Here is a 22,036-nt window from a genome sequence, read left to right as displayed (position 1 = left end):
CAGGAAGAACAGCTCAGTGGAGCTACTGAAATCCACAGAAGGATTATAAACAATAGGACCACAGACGCAATTAACAAAGACAATGAGAAGGTGCAAATGTGGAATATATTTGGAGGAAGAGCTGACAGAACATACTGATGGGTAGAAAATAGAGTGTACAAAAGAAGAATCACAACTAGTCGCCTCTCTCCTTCCTCACCTTTTACCCCCAGAAATATTGTTTTGTTAAATAGAGAGAGGCAGCTTTTCCCTCCCTTCTCTCCACTTTTCAATTCCTCTCAAACTGGTCCCCATGGCCTTTTCTCTTACTTTATTTCTGAACATCACAAAACTAAAAAACAAGCAAACAAATTATAATAATTTCCACATTATCATGGCAAAAATACTATTTGTGTTCATCAACACGTTTTCCCTTTGAAAGTCTGTTTCTCCTCTTCCCCAATGAATGAGTAATGAAGCTTGAGGGCAGAGAGTTGCACACTTAGTATCCCCTCTCTACATCAATGTTTCTAATATCAAGAATGGAAACAGGATATTAGATTCCTTTTTCAAGTGAAAGCTAATTGTTGGCTTGAGGCTAAGAAATCTACAAGAGAAATCATAATAGCAATTATTTTTTGAGTACTTGCTTAGTGTCTGGCATTGTTCTTTGTATGTTAACAAATTTAACCCAAAAATAATCTTACATATTTTAGAGATGAGAAACTAAGACACTGAGAAAATCACCCAAGGTCACAGAGTTAATACATGGTATAGCTGGTTTCAGTTCCAGGCGGCCGACTTTAGAGGCTGAGCATTTTACCACTAGAAATATCTGCATATTTCTTATCATCTTGGTGCAGTTTTAGAAATAGCAGAAGAATCGCTATTTCTACCTTTCTAATTATGAAGAGAGAAGCGACATAGCCACTTAATCTCTGAGAGAAGAGGAAAGAACACAAATGTTCATTGATGTCTGATGATGAATGATAGAGGTAACCACACATGCTGGTCTTTCTATTGTCTCTAAAAATGAATTTATTCTAATTCTCCAGCATAAAAATTCCTCAACAAATATTTTCAAAACAAAAATCTGAATTCTGGGTGTAGAAGGCAGCACCCAGCATAAATTTTATATGTTATCACTTTAAAACTTCACAAATCTCCTAATATAAATATTAATATCCCAGTTTTGTGAATGGGATTAAAAAAATAATAAACTTGCCCAGGGTCACACAGACAATGAAATTTGGAGTTAAAATGATCACTTTTGTATACATCTAAATCTCCATGCAGTTTTCAAAACAATGTTCTGTCATTAGTGAATTTGAGTGGTCAACAGCACGTTAGCCCAGTTTTGAAAACCATATTTAAGTGATACTATATTTAACTGATCTAAAATAACGCTTCAACTATGCTTCAAAGCCAATAGAATTTTAATGTAAACATAACTATGAGAATAGGATTATTCCTTTGTTTTGTATTTTTATTTATATTAACTTTAGTGATAAGAAACTTCTAATGGTTCTTTCAAAACAAACCCATAGTAACGTAAAACAAAATAAAAGTATGAAATTATTGCTCTGAAGAGGTAAAACCACAGAAAAAGTACATTCTATCTTTATTCAAGGTTTACTAATCAAGACTTCTAATGTTAATTTTTTTCACCCACTGTGATGTGTATATTTTTTTCCTGGATGACTGGTGTCTTTTTATATTTCATCCCATCAGTTTGTTCTACAGAACTTCCTTAGGTGGATTTGTGTGTGTGTTTGTATATACATGTGTATGTGTGTTTTCATTGCAAAGATAGAAACTTTCAGGAATAATAAACTAATAAACATAAGTTAATCCTACTGAAAATAGAATCTTCCAAATTCTTAAACATAACTTTAACCCAGACGAGTGAGTGCTCTGTAGCTAAAAAGGTGAGTGCTCTGCTGCTTACCTGGTTAGTCCATTTGGAGCACTGGATTCTTAATTTCAGTTGGCCAGTTGAATAAGTCTGTCTGATCCAGATGTCTGCCTAAATCAGTAGTTTATGAAGATAGCAGAAATAGCAACTAGAAGTAATCAAAGTAACACCGTAGGTGGAAAACCTATACATAGTTTCATTTTCTTTTTTTAACTTTTAAGTCCAGGGTTACAAGTGCAGGTTTGTTATACAGGTAAACTTGTGTTATGCGGGTTTGTTGTACAAATTATTTCATCATCCAGGTATTAAGTTTAGTATCCATTAGTTGTTTTTCCTGATCCTCTCCCTCTTCCCACCCTTCACCCTCTGAAAGGCCCCACTGTGAGTTATTTCCCTCTAAGCCCGTGTGTTTTCATCATTTAGCTCCCACTTATAAGAGAACATGCAGTGTTTGGTCTTCTGTTCCTGTACTGAAAAACTATTTATAGTTTTATATAATTTATCTAAAATGTATATAGTTTTATATAATTTATTTTAAATATTAATTCAATAGGTGACCCCTCTGTTCTAAGTTTAGAATACTCCTAGAATTTCCCAGTTTGGTCCTAATATATAAGAATTTAAACTTTCTCTTCCACCACCCTGATATCTGCCCAATAATTCCTAGAGCATTTGTAAGCATCCTGGGATATGTTAGGAATATGACTTCTGGAGGCCCAGCAATTTGACTTGTTGGACCCAGAGAATCAATCAGGTGGTGATCTACTCACACCATAGCAGGGTGAAGTTTTGAGGCTCAGGTGGTGTGATGGTTCTACACAAGAGATGAGCAGTCTGGTCAGACCAGTTGTTCCCTTGCTTTGAGGTTTATGTTGGTTATTTGGGTGTACTCCCAGTCACTTGAATATTGACTCATCCCAGAGTTCACTTGAATGTTGACTCATCCCAGAGTTCTTCTGAGCTATGACATCTGGCACTTTTTGGGCCACAGACTGAATTCTGGATGGGGCCAAAGTCTCACAATACACCAGCTTTTTTTTCCTATTGTCTTTGCCTGAGTATCTTTTGGATTCCCACTCACTTCTCTTCCTAGTCTTCTCACAATGCACTGTTCCAGTTTTCTCTGCAAAAATGGACTGTCAGTGCATCCTTAGAGAGCTATTTTAAATCATATAATTCCTTCCTATTCTACTCCAACCCTCTAGCCCTGAACTAGCCTCTTCAAGAGCCATTTTTATATCTTAGAAAAGAAAGGGAAAAACCTCACAGGAATTCAAATTTTGATAAAAATTCGATATATTATTATTTTATGGCTTACGCTTTTTTGTTGTTGTTCTAAAAATATGTTTTCTTCTAGAAAATTTTTTTCAAGTCTAAATATGATGCAAAGTTGGAGTGATATTCTTTCTAAAAATATACATAGACATACAGTTGATCCAGCACCATTTTTTGAAAAGATATTCCTTTTCCCCATTGAATCGCCTGATAGTTTGTCATAATATAATTGACCACAGATGTATGAATCTATTTCTGCACTCTATTCTGTTTCATTGCAATATAGTTACCTTTTCACCAGTAGAAAATTGTCTTGATTACTCTAGTTTTATAGTAAACACTGAATCCAAGACTAGCTAGTCCTTCTATTTCATTCTCCTTTGGACATATATTTTGCACTAGTTCTTTATGTGCCTTAGGTCTGCATTCCAATGTTCTCCTTGCTAGATGGTTAGTATTCCTTGCTAGATGGTGACATATTATAGAGTGATCATTATTCATAATGGCAGAACTCAACATATTTCAAACCATGTATCTTAGGAGGTTTTTCTCTCTTCTAGTATGATCTGCATTTGGGGAGTAAACAGCTTTTTTGTCTTCCTTGGGTACTCTTAAATTGAGCGTTTACTGTAAGAGATCTTAATCATCCTTGTGTTTTTAAAAACATACTTAAAGCTCTTCTGGTTAGGGGTGGTGAGTGCAATAGATAGAGAGGCTTGTTAAGAATTAGAACACCTGGAAAGTCAGACTGGGGTCTTTGCTATCAGAATTCTTTAAGAGACTTTGGGGGAAAAATTGGGTAAAAATGTACAACTAGAGTTGATTTGGAAGCCAAGATCAGAAGCTAAATGTGCTGTCCCAGAAGAAGAAAGTAGGATAAGAGAGTCTGAGAACCTAGAAGCAAGATGATCAAGGAGCTGCTGAGGCTGTCTGACTTTGTATTATTTGCTATTGCATCTTCTTTACTGACTAGTATAGACAGAACTACATACAGTAAGCACCAGAAGTGAATTTATCAAAAAGCCAATAACACTTAAGGGTCAGGGCCCTTAACTGCATGGGCACCTTTCAAAGTTCTAAAATTGTATTTATTTTGTGTTCTTTTTCTTATAAACAACCTCTTATAAACAGAGAGAGGATAAACACAGAACCATCCAAAGCAAATACCTGGAGTGTTGATCATATAACTGCTTTTTACTTGTTTATTTTAGGGTAGTTTATGGAAGGAACAATATATTTAAAGTAGCAAGATAGACACTAGAGCTTATAATTATTGAGTGTTCAGCCCTGTGTCAGGTACCGCTCTAAGCACGTCACATGAATTTACTGATTTGACCCTCAGAACAACTCAATGAGGTCCATGTGTTAAAAACTTCATTTTAGAGATTTAAAAACCTAGTCACAAAGAGACATTAAATAACTTCCTCAATTTGCATAACTAGTAAAGAGTGAGGGATCTTGAGAGTGGTGGGGTCAAATTTGAACTCGGATAGTCTCGTTCCAAAGCCTTATGCTGCCATCTACCTTTCTATCCCTCTGGAATAAAAGGAAACCGGCCTCATGCTGAGTTTCTCTCTAGATTTACTGGTAATTCTTTTTATTGACCAATATTCCAATAATTTTGTGATGGAAATCTTTGTATACGAAAATGTAATGAAACTTCAGAAATAAGGTTAATTTGTATACAGAAACAAGTCATAAATTGGAAAGCTTTAAATCATTTTAACCTATAGATTTCAAGGTGAGTTTTTGATTGTCTGTTATAACAGATACTTATAAGTATCCCAGACTTTGTGAAAGCCTCTCTACTTCACAAATCTCACTCCTTCTTTCCTAATAGGTCATATAATCTCACAAGCATATAGGGTATTTACCTTCGGTCTATTTAACAATCAATATTGAAGTTTGGGAATGCAAAATTCCTTACTGGATTTGAACTGGGCAAGGTATTTTTGTTATACCACAACCAGATACCTTCTCATACTGTCTTTGCATCCATCTCAAGATGGAGAAATCTTAAAATTTTAATATTTTTACGATTTTAAATATTTTATGCCAATTTTCTAAGCAAGCATATTTAGGACTATAGCTATTTTCCTCAATGGAAAAAAATGTTGAAGAAGTGCCCTGGACCTCACTGAAATTTATAAATACACAGAGATTCAAGAAGATCGCCTCAGTGGTAGTGCAGTATTTGAATTTTCTCTAAGCATATCTATACCTATATATTTTTTTGTACGTGGAATTGGCCTTGGTTCTTGAATTGAGAATGTAAATTATCATTTGCTATACTCTCTAGGGTTTAGTTCTTTTTGGAAACTATACATCAACAAGAAAGAATGTTAAAATAACCACATAGTTATCATTTCTCTTCAAAGTTTTAGATATTTTCAGAAGATCCACTTCTACTCTGAGTTTGAAAATAGTAGAGTGTTATATAGTAGTTAGGAGCATGCACTTTGCCACCTAACAAATTTGGGATGGAATCTGCTTTTACGCATTTTCTATACCTGATGGTGGCCAAATTACATAATTTATTTCACTAGTTAATAAAATGATGATTAAAAACTATTAATAGGGCTGGACACGGTGGCTCATGCCTGTAATCTCAGCACTTTGGAAGCCTGAGGCAGGTGGATCACCTGAGGTCAGCAGTTCGAGACCAGCCTGGCCAACCAGGGTGAAACCCCATCCCCACTAAAAATACAAAAATCAGCTGGGCGTGGTGGCGGGTGCCTGTAATCTCAGCTACTCGGGAGGCTGAGACAGGAGAATTGCTTGAACCCAGGAGGCAGAGATGACAGTGAGCCAAGATCGCGGCACTGAACTCCAGCCTAGGCAACAGAGTGAGACCCCATCTCAAAAACAAAACAAAAAAACCAAAATATATTAATAATAATAGTCACGATAATAAAATTTATGTGTCACTCACTTTATAATTTTTTTCAACCTAACCACACCATAGCTACCCACAAATCATTATTCTCACTTTGAAATAAGGAAATTAGGCTCAAAGAGGAAAATAAAAGAAAGAATGTAACTTGCCCAAATTGAGATAGCCCCGTGGAACAGAGTCAGGATTTGGACTGGGGCTGTCTTACTTTGTATTATTTGCTATAGCATCTTCTTAACTGACTAACAGAGACGGGACTATACATATAGTAATCACCAGAGTGAATTTACTAAAAAGTTAACAACACTTAAGCATCAGGACCCTCAACTGCATGGACACCTTTCAAAGCTCTAAAATTGTGTTTATATTTTTGTGTGTGTTTTTTTTTCTTGCAAATAGCCCCACAAATCATGTGAATTTTAGGGCTCACTAAACCTGGGTCTGCCTCAGATAGGCCATCAATAAATGTTATCTCCTATTATTGTTAGCACCCATTTACTATTGCTAATTATCAAATTTATAGTTTGTGCTGAGGTAGCAACTTCCCTGCCACCCTGTCTCGTCTCTGCTTTGTCAGCTCCATGTACCTTTTGTTGATTTTTTGTTGTTGTTTACCCAATCTTCTCAGTAAGGCTAGCCTAGTTATATGCTAACTTAAACAGAGATATGTATACAAAAGGCTCCGTCAAGTGTGAGGCACAATATATGTATGAGTTTTTATTACCACTCTGATTAGGCACATACTTTTGAGAAGTGAGGAGACATTCTGGAAAGACAAGCTCTCCAGTTGCTATTCCCATCTCACTCCTCACTCCCACTACAGTTTGCCATTTGTGATACTCAGTAATATACTAAGTGCTCTATAAATGTAGCACGACTTTGAAATCTATCTAAAGGCAATGATAGAAACATTAAAAATTATTAGTATTATGGCAATAATTATAGGAGAACTAATTACTAATGTACTCCTAGGCTAAATGTGTAATCTATATTATGTTATTTAATAATCAGTAAACTTTCTCAGGTTAGAATTTGATCCCTAATTTACAGATAAGGAAAGAAAGTCTTGGAGAGATTAAATGACTTATCCACGGTTACAGAGTAGGTGTGGGGCCAAATTTAAAACTCAGGTCTGTAACTCCAAAGCCCTTTATTTAACATCCACACTCTCCAGCCTTCTTCAGCATTGCTCAGACTACCGCCATCTTGATTTAGCTACCTTAAGTATAGGTATAAATAGTAAATTGATTCTGCGGGGGAGAAAACCTCGAAAAACTAAACTCTTTATGTCTGAAGTGTTCAGAGAAATCACGGTGTTAATTATATATTCTAAAATTATGCAAATGATCTTTTTAGTTGTGAATTAATCAATGTTAATCACTTGAAAAATAGCTTTTAGGTTTTTTTTTTTTTTTTTTTTTTTTGTCTTAGAGATGTGTCAGGGTGGTTGAAATTCTCCTAGTAAGCTTCCTCTTTAAGAATTCAATTTTTTTTCCCCCTGGCAGATGAAGACTACTTGAGTTATTTTGGTGTTGAGCAACAGTCACAGTAGGTGATTAAATTAGAGGCAGGTGTAAAACCCCTAAGTTACCAGGGTTCTGCTCTCTGAGGATTACAGATCAGCGGTGAGTTTCTGACACATGAAAGCCTATCTTTTGTGGAGGGAAAAGAGACACTAATGTGACTTGATATTTAAAAAGAGACGTCAATAAAGAAATAGAATGACTATCAGATGAGGAAGATATGGTTCACCCGCCTATTCGAATTCGAAAGCAATGTATTCTCAGCTGTGGTTATCTCAAGTCTACCATTAAGAAAAATGCAATTAGAACAAATGAAGTTGCAATCCCCTTTTCTTATTAGCAAACAGTAAGCCTGATAATGCTACTTTCATTTCCAAAAGCACTTACTCTACTGATGTTAATCAAAATTTCTGAAGATCCTCTGATGATTAATGCTGATTCCAGTTTGTTACTGACCTTGATAATTTTGTAAAAACAACAGAACTGTAAAAATATCATTATAACATAAAGAAATGCTCTTAATTATAAAAGGGTAATTTTTCTCCTGAGTTTCTGGACATCTCGAGTTGTTACTATTTATTTTCAGATATGGTTAGTGATGTATTTTGAATCTATATTTTGTACCAAGAATATATATATAAATATATACTTCCCCCAAAATAGTGTATCAAAGTACCTGAGAGATTTGAGTACTCCAAACTATTTTTTATCGTGAGTATTGTTAAAACTTCCTGACCTTGGGCATATGGTGGTTTTTGGTATGTCTGTGATTTTTCCTCTCAACTTCCAAATACTGCCCCAATGCTTTTCTTTTTGTAAAAGAAAAATACATATATATGTGTGTGTGTGTGTGTGTGTGTATATTCTTAAGTGTAAATATTTGTTTACTTTGAAGGTTCATACCTTCTATGGTTCTCAAGTTTACCTTTATGTGGTTTAAAAGGCAGATTAAGTGTTAATCAGAAATGGTTTGAATTTTTTTTTCCACTGAGTACTTCTAACTAGGGTATGACTCTTCCTGGAGCTGAGTGAATAGTGCTGATGGACCTGCAAATTAAGTTTTATACCCAGAACCTCACAAACTTACAATATAATAGAATTCTCTTTTTCCAGACCAGTCAAAGACTGAAAGATTAATGTCTCTGGGAAGGATTCTGTAAATGCGTTTGTTTTTCAGAATAAAGTCCTACATAAATCTTTTAAATAATTTATTGGTATATTAATACTTTAGAATATCTTTTACCTTGCAGACATGTGAATCTGAAAAACCCAGTGCATTTAGGTCACAGACAAATACTTGATAAAATAGAATTCACATTTATAAGGAAAAAACTAATAAAAAAGATTAAAAACAAATGGCAAAATATATATTTTCGAGTACTAAAAATAATAGTTTCAAATACTGTTTACAAAATCTTGAAATGTTGGTAGTGTGTTTCATGTAACCTTTAGAAAAGACAATTATACTTTATTAAATATTTTGTCTTATCAAAATACATTGTAAAATGACATTTAATAACATCTGAGTGTGTTTTAATTAAAAAAGATGTACACATTACAGAAATTACATATAGATGCCCAATAAATTCTTAGTGTCTGAGGCTTGGTGACAAGAGGTTTAGTCAGTAACCTAAGAAATCAAACTTCATCATTTTGAGGGCACATAGAAGAACCACGCCAATGAGGACAGAGATGGGTTCTTTATTTTTCCAATGCTAGTTAGAATAATTTTTTTTTTCATAATTCTAAAGGTTTATTGATCATTTAACTTTGTTTCAGATGACTTAAAAAAAATTATCCTAAAACAAAGAGGAAGAACCTGGACTGTTTAACGTCTTACTTCACTTCTCATTTATTCTTGTCATTTCACTTTTATTATGTATAGATTTAATTCCTGTTTTGTTGACAGCTTATTATAAAGATAAGTGGATGCAAGGAATTGAGAAGCTAGGATTGAGAAAATAAGATGGTTTGTAACTGCTTTGAAATTACTTAAATAATTGACAAAATAGAAACAAAAGGAACCCAGGAATGGAATCCCTTTGGGTGGAGTTATTTACTGAGATTTCCCTGGCCCTTAGCGAATGAGATTTATGTTTCACAAATGGCTCCATTATTAAACCCTCTGGCTCCATTCCCATGCCTACACAAAACACCCAGCTAGATTCTTTTTCCACCATCCAACAGGCAAAACTCTGCCTTGTTTTTTGCTTCTACTAGGAATCTAGTCATATCAAGGAGGAAGAAGTAAACACTAGCCTAATTTTCTTGGAGTTGATTTGCCCAAAACTATCCCAGTTTTAAAATGGAAAATCCTAGGTCCTGAGGGCAAACCAGACTGGTTGGTCTTACTATACTTTGTCATTGCCTGACCCTAATTTTGGGACAAGGGAAAGAGATTTCCTCAGAGAAGAGGCATATTTCAAGACAGATATTGAGTCAGAAGTCAAAGTTCAGCATAGTGACGGAGACTGTAGGTTGAACACCTGATCATTACCTGTTTTCCTGGGCACACAGATAGTACATACTTTCCAACCTGTCTTGTGGTTAAATATAGTCAGGTGACTGAGTGCCAATAGAATGTGAATGAAAGTGATATTACTTCCACAGTTGGTTCATAATAACATTCGTGTGCCATACTTCTTATTCTTTCCATTCTCTGGCTTGAAAATGAATACACCCACCTTGAAATCTGAATGCTGAAGATTGCAGAGCCGCAGGATCTAAGAAGCATGGGAAGGAAAGCTGCCTTAAAACGAGAAAACTCATATTACATTTTATATGCGTGAGAAATACATTTATATTACTTGAAGCTAATAAACTTTTGCATTTTGTCTATATAGCACCTAGTGTTACCTTATATAATATACACAATGGTTAAAGGAAGATTCTAGACCTAGAATCTCAGAGCTCAAGTCTTAGCTCTTCTACTTGCTAAGCAAATATGTATGCTTAGCATCCATATGTATGTTCTTAACAAATATCTGTATGTTCTATATATTCTTAGCAAATATCTTAACCTTTTTGAGCCTTAGTTCTCTCATTATTAAAGTGAAAATAATGATGGTATCTAATTCACAGCATTGCTGTGAAGATTAAATAATTTATTACATATAAAGCATTTAGAATAATCTCGCATAAAATAAGTACTATATAAGTGTTATTATTATTTCATATGTTTCTATGGCAATTTTTTCTTATGTATTTATCCTACAGCACTTTTTTCTCAATAGCCTTTATTTTTTAATGTTATTACATTTTATTTTCTTTGAAAGTCACTTAATGTACAGTTCAAAGCTTTAAGTCTACACACACTTCTGCCAGATCCTGCAACTTGCTAGTAATGGCCATTGCTTCTTCACTTTTAAAAAATGTATTGAGATACAATTCACATACCTTACAATTTAGTCATTTAAAATGAACAATTCAATGACTTTTAGAGTATTCAGAGTTGTCTGTTGACCACCATAATCATTTCTTTTCTCCTCTTCTGAGAGCTACCCTTTAATATTTTAGGAGTTTGTTACAACTGTGATTCTAAATCCTACATTCTCAGATCTCTGGCACTGAATTCCCTGCTATGATTCCTATGAATTTTTAGCTCTGAAAAATTGTCCCAGCAGCCAGCTACCCTTTAGCTTTTCAGCCCCAAGGGACCACTGTTTTATCAGGTGAAATGGGACAGAGATCATTATCAGTCCAAAATCCTCATCTGCCACAATGAAGTAATTTTCCCCTTCCAGAAAAAGCTCTAATTTCTTAAGGAAGTTTATGTCAGTGAAGGATGGATTGAAATCCAAACTCCAACCTGAAATTTTCTAGTTGATGTACTCACCTCAGAAGTCATACTGTAAACTTTCTTACTTCTCTGAATCACTTAATCTAAAATATTTCATCTGCCAAAGGCTGTAATTATATAATACTCTCAGAATACTCCAACACCTTTGTTGATTACTAAGTGGTATTCCAAGGACTATACATTAAACAAAGAGGTAGGTGAACTCTTGATATAGTTCTAAATTGGTTATTTTAATTCCCAATTCTGATAGTTTTTTAAGAAAATCCTTACACCAAATGTAAGCCAGAGGTAGAATGGTTTCTTCTTGTAGCAGGCCGACAGACTGCTGAGTCAGGGCACATGGCTTCTTGCTGAATTTAGCCCCTAGACATCCCTAGGCTACGTGCCATTTCACAGGCACCAACAGCACAGGGTATGTGAGGGCTCACTTTAAGTTCACCCATTTCATTTACTTTCTCAGCTCCCCAGGCATCTCCATCCCTGAGCTTAAATAGACTGACTGGATTCTGCCTTTTACTGACCTCATCAGAAACTCTGTCTCAGACACATTGTGATTTTCGTGATTTAACTGAATATTTGCAAGATGAGGTAAAAGATGGAGTAACTTACAAAGTGTATTGATTCGCTCCTCTAGTTGACTTCCAACTTTGCTTTTTCTCTTTATTGTGGCTTATCTCTTCATCATATTCATAACCATATAAAAGCCCCACTCCTGGTATGGAAACTTCCCTGCTATACATAATATTAGAATTTGTAGTCAAGCTTGTGTACTGCAATTAATTCCCACTATGGATAACCTTGCAGCCAGAGGGACTTTTCAACTGTCCACACTCTCTACCCACCTCCAGGGAATTCTAAGTGAATAAACTTTTCTCTATAAAATAAATAACCACCAAACATGTTTTCTTAGAAAATCAGACAGTTTTCAGATATTTTGAATAGACTTTATATATCATAGATATCTAGCAACAGAGAAACAATGAACAAGATACACACAATGTAATGTGATTTAAAAAACTTAATAGGTCTTTTGATTTTTGTCAAAATACATTGCATGTCAAAAAACCAGTTTCTGGATTGTGTTACTTTTATCACAGTGAAAAATGCCATTAGATTTGTCATTGGAAATTAAGTAATGAAATGATTTGACATATGAAAGAAAATTTTTAAAACAGAAGTTTTTCTTGCAGTTGTCACAACTCATTTAGATACCAATTGTCTGCAATTGCAAATCCCTGAATCAAAATGTCAGCATAATGACTGTCTATGGTGGGGAAAATATCTCTGAGGTGAATTCAAATATTAATTGCCAGAAAAATGCCATCATGGTTTTTTTTCTTTCATAAGTATTAAATACATGCACAGACATTGAAGAATTTGGCAGAATTAAAGACCCAAATCCAAAGCAGTCTCAAGAACATTCTAAGTCTGATGCTATTCCGAAGTTTGTTCATTTACCCAAGTATTACATCATCTATGCTCCATAAATCTTCCCTACAAACTTCTTGAGACACTTGCAATATTTTTGGAAGAAGAGAAAAGATAGGAAAGGAATAATCCCTTGTTCACATTGCTCTCTTTGTCAGTATGTCATAGTCTTGATATGTCACATGCAGGCTATTATGTACTTTGTCATTTTCTTTTCTTTTTGGAATAGTTTTTGTAGAAGAAAACTACTGAAATGTTTGAGAAGGAAACTACTGAAATGTTTCTTTTCTTTTTGGAATAGTTTTGTAGAAGAAAACTACTCATAACTCTTAATAAATTATTTTTTAACTTGCGGCTTACAGAGATACCCACAGGATATACTTTTGAGACTGGTGTACTTGAATTTATTATAATTTTTGTTTAAAACTACAGCTTTATTAAATAAGGATATGGAGATTATTACATACATATGCAAAAAAGAAAGATATTCATTCATAGACCACTTAAAAATAATACAATTGAAAAAATATGAGATTGCATAATAGAAACAGATTAAGCTAGTTTAAAAGTTTTAGTATTTTACAATACAAAATAGTTGAATACTTAGACAAAAATAGTTTGCTGCTATTTTCAAGTGTTCCAAAATTGGAAAATATGTATGGCATTGTTGCATTTGATCATGTTTTGTGGGACTTATTTTTGGTTGTGGGCTATGAATTAAAAATTTGCATTTGGTAGAAAAAAAACAATAATTGAGGTGAAGATATAGATAATACCAAGATAGGAATCAAATATGATAATTGTAGAAAGATGTCATAAATATACCACACAGTTTAGCTAAGGGCATGAGTCACTAAACATATAGGTGATATGGTTTGGCTCTGTGTCCCCAACCAAATCTCATCTTGAACTGTACTCCCATAATTCCCATGTATTGTGCAAGGGACCCAGTGCAAGATAATTGAATCATGGGAGTGGTTTCTCCCATATTGTTCTTGTGGTAGTGAATTAGTCTCATGAGATCTGATGGTTTGATAAGGAAAAACCCATTTCACTTGGCTCACATTCTCTTCTCTTGTCTGCCACCATGTGAGATGTGCCTTTCACCTTCTGCCATGATTGTGAGGCCTCCCCAGACATGTGGAACTGGAAGTCCAATAAACGTCTTTCTTTTGTAAATTGCCGGTCTTTGGTATGTCTTTATCAACAGCATGGAAACAGACGAATACTGTAAATTGGTACTAGCAGAGTAGGGTGCTGCTGAAAAGACCCAAAAATGTGAAAGTGACTTTGGAACTGGGTAACAGGCAGAGGTTGGAACAGTTTGGAGGGCTCAGAAGAAGACAGGAAAATGTGGGAAAGTTTGGAACTTCCTAGAGACTTGTTGAATGGCTTTGACCAAAATGCTGATAGTGATATGAACAATAAGGTCCAAGCTGAGGTCATCTCAGATGGAGATGAGGAACTTGTGAACTGGAGCAAAAGTGACACTTGTTACATTTTAGCAAAGAGACTGGCAGCATTTTACCCTACCCTAGAGATTTGTGGAACTTTGAACTTGAGAGAGATGACATAGGGTATCTGTCAAAAAAAAAAAAAAAAAAAAAAAAAGAATTCAAAGCAGCAAACCATTTAAGAGATTACCTGGGTGCTGTTAAAGGCAAGGAGTTTTAAAATGGAAATGGAGCATAAAAGTTTGGAATATTTGCAGCCTGAAAATGTGATAGAAAAGAAAATTCCATTTTCTGAGGAGAAATTCAAGCCAGCTGCAGAAATTTTCATAAGTAATGAGGAGCCAAATGTTAATCACCAAGACAATGAGGAAAATGTCTTCAGAGCATGTCAGAGACCTTTGTGGCAGCCCCTTCCATCACAGGCTTGGAGTTTTACGAGTAAAAAATGATTTTGTGGGCCATTCCAGGGTCCCTCTGCTGTATGCAGTCTAGGGACATGGTGCTCTGTGTCCCAGCCACTCCAGCCATGACTATAAGGCGCCAAGGTGTGGCTTGGGCTGTTGCTTCTGAGGGTGGAAGCCCCAAGCCTTGGCAGCTTCCACATGGTGTTGAGCCTATGGGCACAGAAATCAAGAGCTGAGGTTTGGAAACCTCCACCTAGATTTCAGAGGATGAATGAAAACGCCTGGATGTTCAGGCAGAAGTTTGCAGCAGGGATGGGGCTCTCACGGAGAACTTCTCTATGAGGGAGTGTGGAAGGAAATGTAGGGTTGGAGCCCCAACACAAAGTCCCTACTGGGATACTGCCTAGTAGAGCTGTGAGAAGAGGGCCACTGTCCTCCAGACCCCAGAATGGTAGATCCACTGACAGCTTGCACTGTGTGCCTGGAACACCCACAGATACTCAACAGCAGCCCATGAAAGCAGCCAGGAGGGGGGCTATACCCTGCAAAGCCACAGGGGTGGAGCTGCCCAAGGCTGTGGGAGACCACTTTTTGCATCAGTATGACCTGAATGTGAGATATGGAGTCAAAGGAGATCCTTTTGGAGCTTTAAGATTTGACTGCCCTGCTGGATTTTGGACTTGCATGGGGCTTGTAGCTCCTTTGTTTCAGCCAATTTCTCCTATTTGAAATGGCTGTATTTACCCAATACCTATACCCTCATTGTATCTAGGAAGTAATTAACTTGCTTTTGATTTTACAGGCTCATAGGTGGAAGGGACTTGCCTTGTCTCAGATGAGACTTTGGACTATGGACTTTTGAGTTAATGCTGAAATGAGTTAAGACTTTAGGGAACTACTGAGAAAGCATGATTGGTTCTGAAATGTGAGGACATGAGGTTTGGGAGTGGTTGGGGTGGAATGATATGGTTTGGCTCTGTGTCCCCAACCAAATCTCATCTTGAATTGTACTCCCATAATTCCCATATGTTGTGGGAGGGACCCAGTGGGAGATAACTGAATCATGGGAGCGGTTTCTCCCACACTGTTCTCATGGTAGTGAATAAGTGAATAAGTCTCATGAGATCTGATGGTTTGATAAGGGGAAACCTGTTTCGCTTGGCTCTCATTCTCTTCTCTTGTCTGCTGCCATGTGAGATGTGTCTTTCACCTTCTGCCATGACTATGAGGCCTCCCCAGCCACATGGAACTGTAAGTCCAGTAAACCTCTTTCTTTTGTAAATTGTCCGGTCTTTGGTATGTCTTTATCAACAGCATGAAAACGGACTAATACAGTAGGTGAAACAACAGCCCTCAAATATGCCTACACTTGAATCCTAAAGTCTGTGAAAATTACCTTTATGGCAAAAGGGATGTTGTAGATGTGATTAAATGAAGGATCTTGAGAGGGAAGATTATTCTGTATTAGGTAGGTTGACCAATATAACCAGAGAGGTCATTATAAGAAAGATGCAAGAGGACTGAGAGTTAGAGATGAAGGCTATATATGATGACAGAAACAGTAGTTAGAACAATGTCCTTTGAAGATGGAGGAAAGGCCACAAGTCCAGGAACATGGATAGCCACTAGAAGCTGAAAAAAGGAAAGGAAACAATTTTCCCCTCAGACCCTCCAGAAGGAACAAACTCTACCAACATCTTGACTTTAGCGTTATAAAACTGATTTTGGACTTCTGTCCTCTAGAACCTTAAGATAACAAGTTTGTGTTGTTTCAAGTCATCAAGTTTGTAGTAGGTTTCAAAAGACCTGTAGACAGCTGGTCCTTTGCAGAGCAAACATTGTTTCATTCAATGTTGTGTATTATAATGTTGATGAGGAAAAAATATATATAATATAATGTTGATGAGGAGAAAGTCAATTCCTGGCCAAAGCCACTGTCTGTGTGGAGTTGACATATTCTCCCCATGTCTGAGGAAATTTCCTCCAGGTATTCTACTTTCCTCTCATATCACAAAGATGTGCACATTCAGTGAATCTTTGTGTCTATGTGGTCCCAGCCTGAGTGAGTGTGGGTGTGTGCATGAGTGTATCCCGATCCTATGATGAATGGTGTCCTGACCAGGCTGATTTCTGCCTTGGCCCCTGAACTTTTCTGAACTGAAATAATTGAGTAAATAATTATCTTATTTGTTTTTACTAATTTTTCTTACATGTATGTATACTTCACATTTATTTCATTGTTTAATATGAGAAGTGTTTTGGTCTTTATTTAGAAGTTTGGTGATGTTTTTGTGACCAGAAATATTCTGCAAGAACTGAACTCTAGTTTATATCAATTAGCCTATGGTGAAATTTGTTTTGTTACACTTGTGTTGCTTAAAGAAGCACCTTCCGAGAATCTATGGATGCTGTTAAGTGAGGACTTACTTAATTTGTTATAGAAACAAATAAAAATGAATACAACATATATATGATTTTATATATATATCAAAAATTATATCAATGAAATCATTAACATGAAGATTTTTACTCTTCTAATCAATTTTTCCCTCACACAGGAATGTCATAGGATGATTGAGTATGCATAAAATTCATATTTCTGCAAGAGATAATATTTAAAAGAGGCAATCAGTGTTGTGATTAAGAAATATATATATGTATATATACACATATATGATGACTGAGAAGGTCAGGAAGTGGGTGGGATATAGAGAAATCTTGTGTGTGTAAGTGCTTACAAGCATCTGAGAATGTGAACAAGCTAAGTCTTGTAGCTAAAGTGCTCTTTTAGACTTTATGACTTAGGTGTTAAGTAACTATTATAGGTGTATAAATATTTTCTTTCTCTTTTTTTTTTAAAAGATGATTGTATTTGCAATCTATTTCCATGATATCTAGCCTGGAAATCTGGGATAACAATTCTTAAATTAGTTTAGTTCAATTATTATTGTTTTTTTAGAGACAGGGTCTCAATATGTTGCTCAGGCTAGACTCGAACTTTTGGGCTCAAGGTATCCTACTGCCTCAGCCTCGTGACTAATAAAAATATTTTTATTACTTCCATGACTTCAAACTAGTCATGACAGCCTAGAAAGTGTCTTGGTTTTAAATGGTTCACAATTTGGACTAGTTACCAAGCCACAAAAATATGATTATAAAGTGATTATGTCAATCATTGTTTTATGTTATTAAATCTTTATTTAGCATTAAATGTAAAAGCAAGAGGCAAGTGAAAAAGCAAAATTATTTGTATAAATTATTTCAACTAATTTGTAAATATGGATAGATTTAAAGACTAAATAGAAGAGTTAACAGTAATTTCCTCTGAGGGATGAGATTATCAGTGATTTGCTCTGCTACTTAATTATATATTATTTTCTAAATTATCTAAAATTAGTATATATTTTATAGTCAGAAATTATGAAAAGTAAGGCATTTAATTTAGTGATATTTGTGCTGCATATATGTTTTCTTTATAATTAATATTTATATCAGATAGCAGTTAATTGCAAAGTTTATATTATTAAACAACTTCATATAATCAAATTTATAGCCACAAACAATTTTAATAGTCCACATCTAAAGAACCTTGAGGGCTTGGTCATTTGAAAACAAAGCATACAACAAATTTTAATAATTAAAATACATTACATTTCTATATGGCAGATGCTAGTCTAAGCATTTCATACAGCAACTTCTTTAATCCTTGGGACAACCATGTGCCTATTATTATTCTCATTTAGCAGATGGAGAAATTGAAGGGCAGAGAAATTGGGTGATATCTGGAAAGCTTGTACCTAATAAATGGTCAGGATTCAAACTCAGGCAGTTTAACTCCAGAGCTGTACTTCAATCCCCTTTGTTTCCTATCTCTAAAATTTTTGCAGTACAATTTTAGAGTGAAAATTTGGAAAATCAGTTTTATTTTCTTTAATTATGAATTTTTGGGGTCTGCATTTTTGGTGTTTTGTTTGTATGTAACATACGTAAGTATTATATATGAGTTGGCCTTATTCTTGTCAAGGGTAAATTATATGAACTGTTATACACACATGCATACATACACATACACATTATACACTTATCGTACCTGCTTTTACCCACTGGTCATCATTTTATAGCATATGGTCATGTTTATGGAAGTATTCTGCATGTCTGCAAGCACTACCCATTTTGTTGAAAAACTACTTTCACACAGGGATATGTCTCTGGGATAGCCTTACTCATGTTACGCAGATCAGTTTCTCAGCACAAGAATTTAGGGCTGGGACTCAGTATACATGAGAATTTAAAATCTACAAATGTGTCAGGCCATTTGAGGCAATTATACTTAGACAAACAGATACCATAATATCAGCTGAAGGAGAAAGAAACAAGAGGTAGATGCACAGAGAGAGCCTGTGAGTAAAGGCTTTCAGGATACAAATGGGTTGTGGGTTCTACACTTCCATTACCCAACAGTGACCTCTGATTTCTGCTCTACATTCTCAGAAAGTGGCTTGGAATCCTTGAAATAAACACCTCTTTTTTTGAGCTATGTGGTATTCTTATTGCTTGAATTGAAATAATCCTAGATTGAAACAATTACATTTCAGAGAAGAAATGTTTATTTCAAAGAACTATGAAAAGAATTTTAAAATAATTTCCTCTTGCCAACAATCTTGAGAATTCTACATTCTGCTTTAAACTTTTTAAATAAAAAAACTAAATAATGTGTTTAATGATACCCTGGGAGTTTGTCTGTTGACTAGTTCTCAGTAGGGCAAGTAAGAGGTACATTTTTTTTTTAATAAATTCCATCCCTTATACAGATGCTGAATGGAATTCTCACCGAGGTTTTGGGGAGGAAGGGGAAAGAATTATAAGTGCTAATGTTGATATTATTTATAAGTGTAATGAACTGCTTTGTCTCGTAAGGAAAGTCTAATTTGATGTAAAAAGTATATCTTTTAAAGACTAAGTTTATTCTTTGGGAGGCCGAGACGGGCGGATCACGAGGTCAGGAGATCGAGACTATCCTGGCTAATACGGTGAAACCCCGTCTCTACTAAAAAATACAAAAAAACTAGCCGGGCGAGGTGGCGGGCGCCTGTAGTCCCAGCTACTCGGGAGGCTGAGGCAGGAGAATGGCGTAAACCCGGGAGGCGGAGCTTGCAGTGAGCTGAGATCCGGCCACTGCACTCCAGCTTGGGCGACAGAGTGAGACTCCGTCTCAAAAAAAAAAAAAAAAAAAAAAAGACTAAGTTTATTTAAAAGGTAATTTTAATATATTTTATTGAACTCTGTGTAAGCCTCAAAATATAGGTAAAACACTTAGGAATCAAAATTGACATGATTTCTTTGCTTTATAATGTTCTCTGTAGTTTTCTTTTCATATCAGCAACATGTGGTCATTATAGAAAACTAACAAAATAGTAGAAATTAAATGAAAGTCATCTACATCCTTTTCATAGTGAGATACACATTTTAAATCAGTAATGTATTTTCCATCAGTTTTGTCTCTATGTGAATGTGTATATCCATTTGAAAAATACTGGCATTGGAGATATAATTTTAATCATGATTTGAGACAATATATTTGTGACTATTTTTTTTTTTTTTTTTTTTTTGGAGACAGAGCCTTGCATTGTCACCCAGGCTGGAGTGCAGCGGCACAATCTTGGCTCACAGCAACTTCCATCTCCAGGTTCAAGCAATTTTTATGTCTCAGCCACCCAAGTAGCTGGGATTAGAGGCGTGCATTACCATGTCTGGCTGATATATATATTTTAATTTTTAGTAGAGATGAGATTTCACCATGTTGGCCAGGCTGGTCTTGAACACCTGGTCTCAAGTGATCCACCCGCCTTGGCCTCCCAAAGTGCCAGGATTACAGGCATGAACCACCATGTCTGGCCTTCTATTATTCTTATGTTATTAGTATTATTTCTAAACAGTAGATATTTTAAAGATTATGTTCTACAAATGCCACTGATACTGGAATTTATCTAATCTTGAGTGTTAATGTCAGAGGTGTTGGAACCAGAATGATTCCATCTTGAATAGAGGCCAGGTAAAATAAGGCTGAGATCTACTGAGCTGCATTCCCAAGAGGCTAGGCATTCTTAGTCACAGGATGAGATAGGAGGCCAGAGGAACTGGTATCACAAGACACAGGACATGGAGACCCTGTTGATAAAACAGGATGCAGTAAAGAAGCTGGCCAAAACCAAGATGGCAAGAAAAGTGACTGCTGGTGGTCCTCACTGCTCAGTATATGATAATTATAATGGATTAGTATGCTGAAATACACTACCAATAGCACCATGACTGTTTATAAGTTCCATGGCAACGTCCAGCAGTTACCCTATATGGTGTAAAAGGAAGAACTCTCAGTTCCAGGAAATCCCTGCCCCTTTCCTGGAAAACTCATGAATAATCAACCTCATATTTAGGATATAATCAAGAAATAACTTTGAAAGTAGCCATCCAGCAGCCTTGGAGCCGCTATGTCTGTGGAGTAGCCATTGTTTTTGTTTTATTGCTTTACTTTCTTAATAAATGTGCTTTCATTTTACTCTGTGAACTTGCCCAGAATTCTTTCTTGCCTGAAATACAAGAACCCTCTCTTGGGTCTGGATCCAGTCTTCTTTCCTGTAATATTAAGGCTGCAATAAACATCATTGTACGTGGAAAATCAACAAAAGATGTTTTGCTTTTAACTACTTCCACTATCGTTTCATTTTGTTTTAGGAAGGTTTCGTTTTGATAAAAATTGGGAATGTGTGTATCAGAATTCTTTGTGTTATATCATCTAATCCTAGCATTAATTTATATCTATTTTAGATCATTATTGTGTTGAATATTTTCTTATAAGCCACACCATGCTGAACATATACAAAATTTGGCATGGGTTTCCATTTTACAATTTGAAAGACCTCAATTAGCTTTATTTTTGAATCTAGAATTCGGTAACACTTCATTCTATAAAATAGAGTAAGTGTTCCAATGAACTACGAGCAGAAAGAGTTGGCTTTGTATTACTTTATTATTTGTAACTAAGAGTTACTAGTTCTTTAAAGTTATTTTTCTTATAAGGTGGGGACAGAGAGATATATTAATAGAAAAGTGACTAAATAGTTAACATCAGGTTACTTCAGGCTACCTCTTTGCGTTAGAATTAAAGCAGGGGAAATCTCATTATCATGCTGATTAAAGATTGAGGCCTGGGTGGTGGCTCATGCCTGTAATCCCAGCACTTTGGGAAGCCAAGGCATTCGGATCACTTGTGGTCAGGAGTTTGAGACCACCATGGCCAACACGGAGAAGCCCTGTATCTACCCAAAATACAAAAATTAGCTGGGCAGTAGGTACCTGTAATCCCAGC

Source organism: Theropithecus gelada, chromosome 4, assembly GCF_003255815.1.
Source record: "Theropithecus gelada isolate Dixy chromosome 4, Tgel_1.0, whole genome shotgun sequence".
Lineage (NCBI taxonomy): Eukaryota > Metazoa > Chordata > Mammalia > Primates > Cercopithecidae > Theropithecus > Theropithecus gelada.
Note: the sequence above shows the minus strand (reverse complement) of the source record.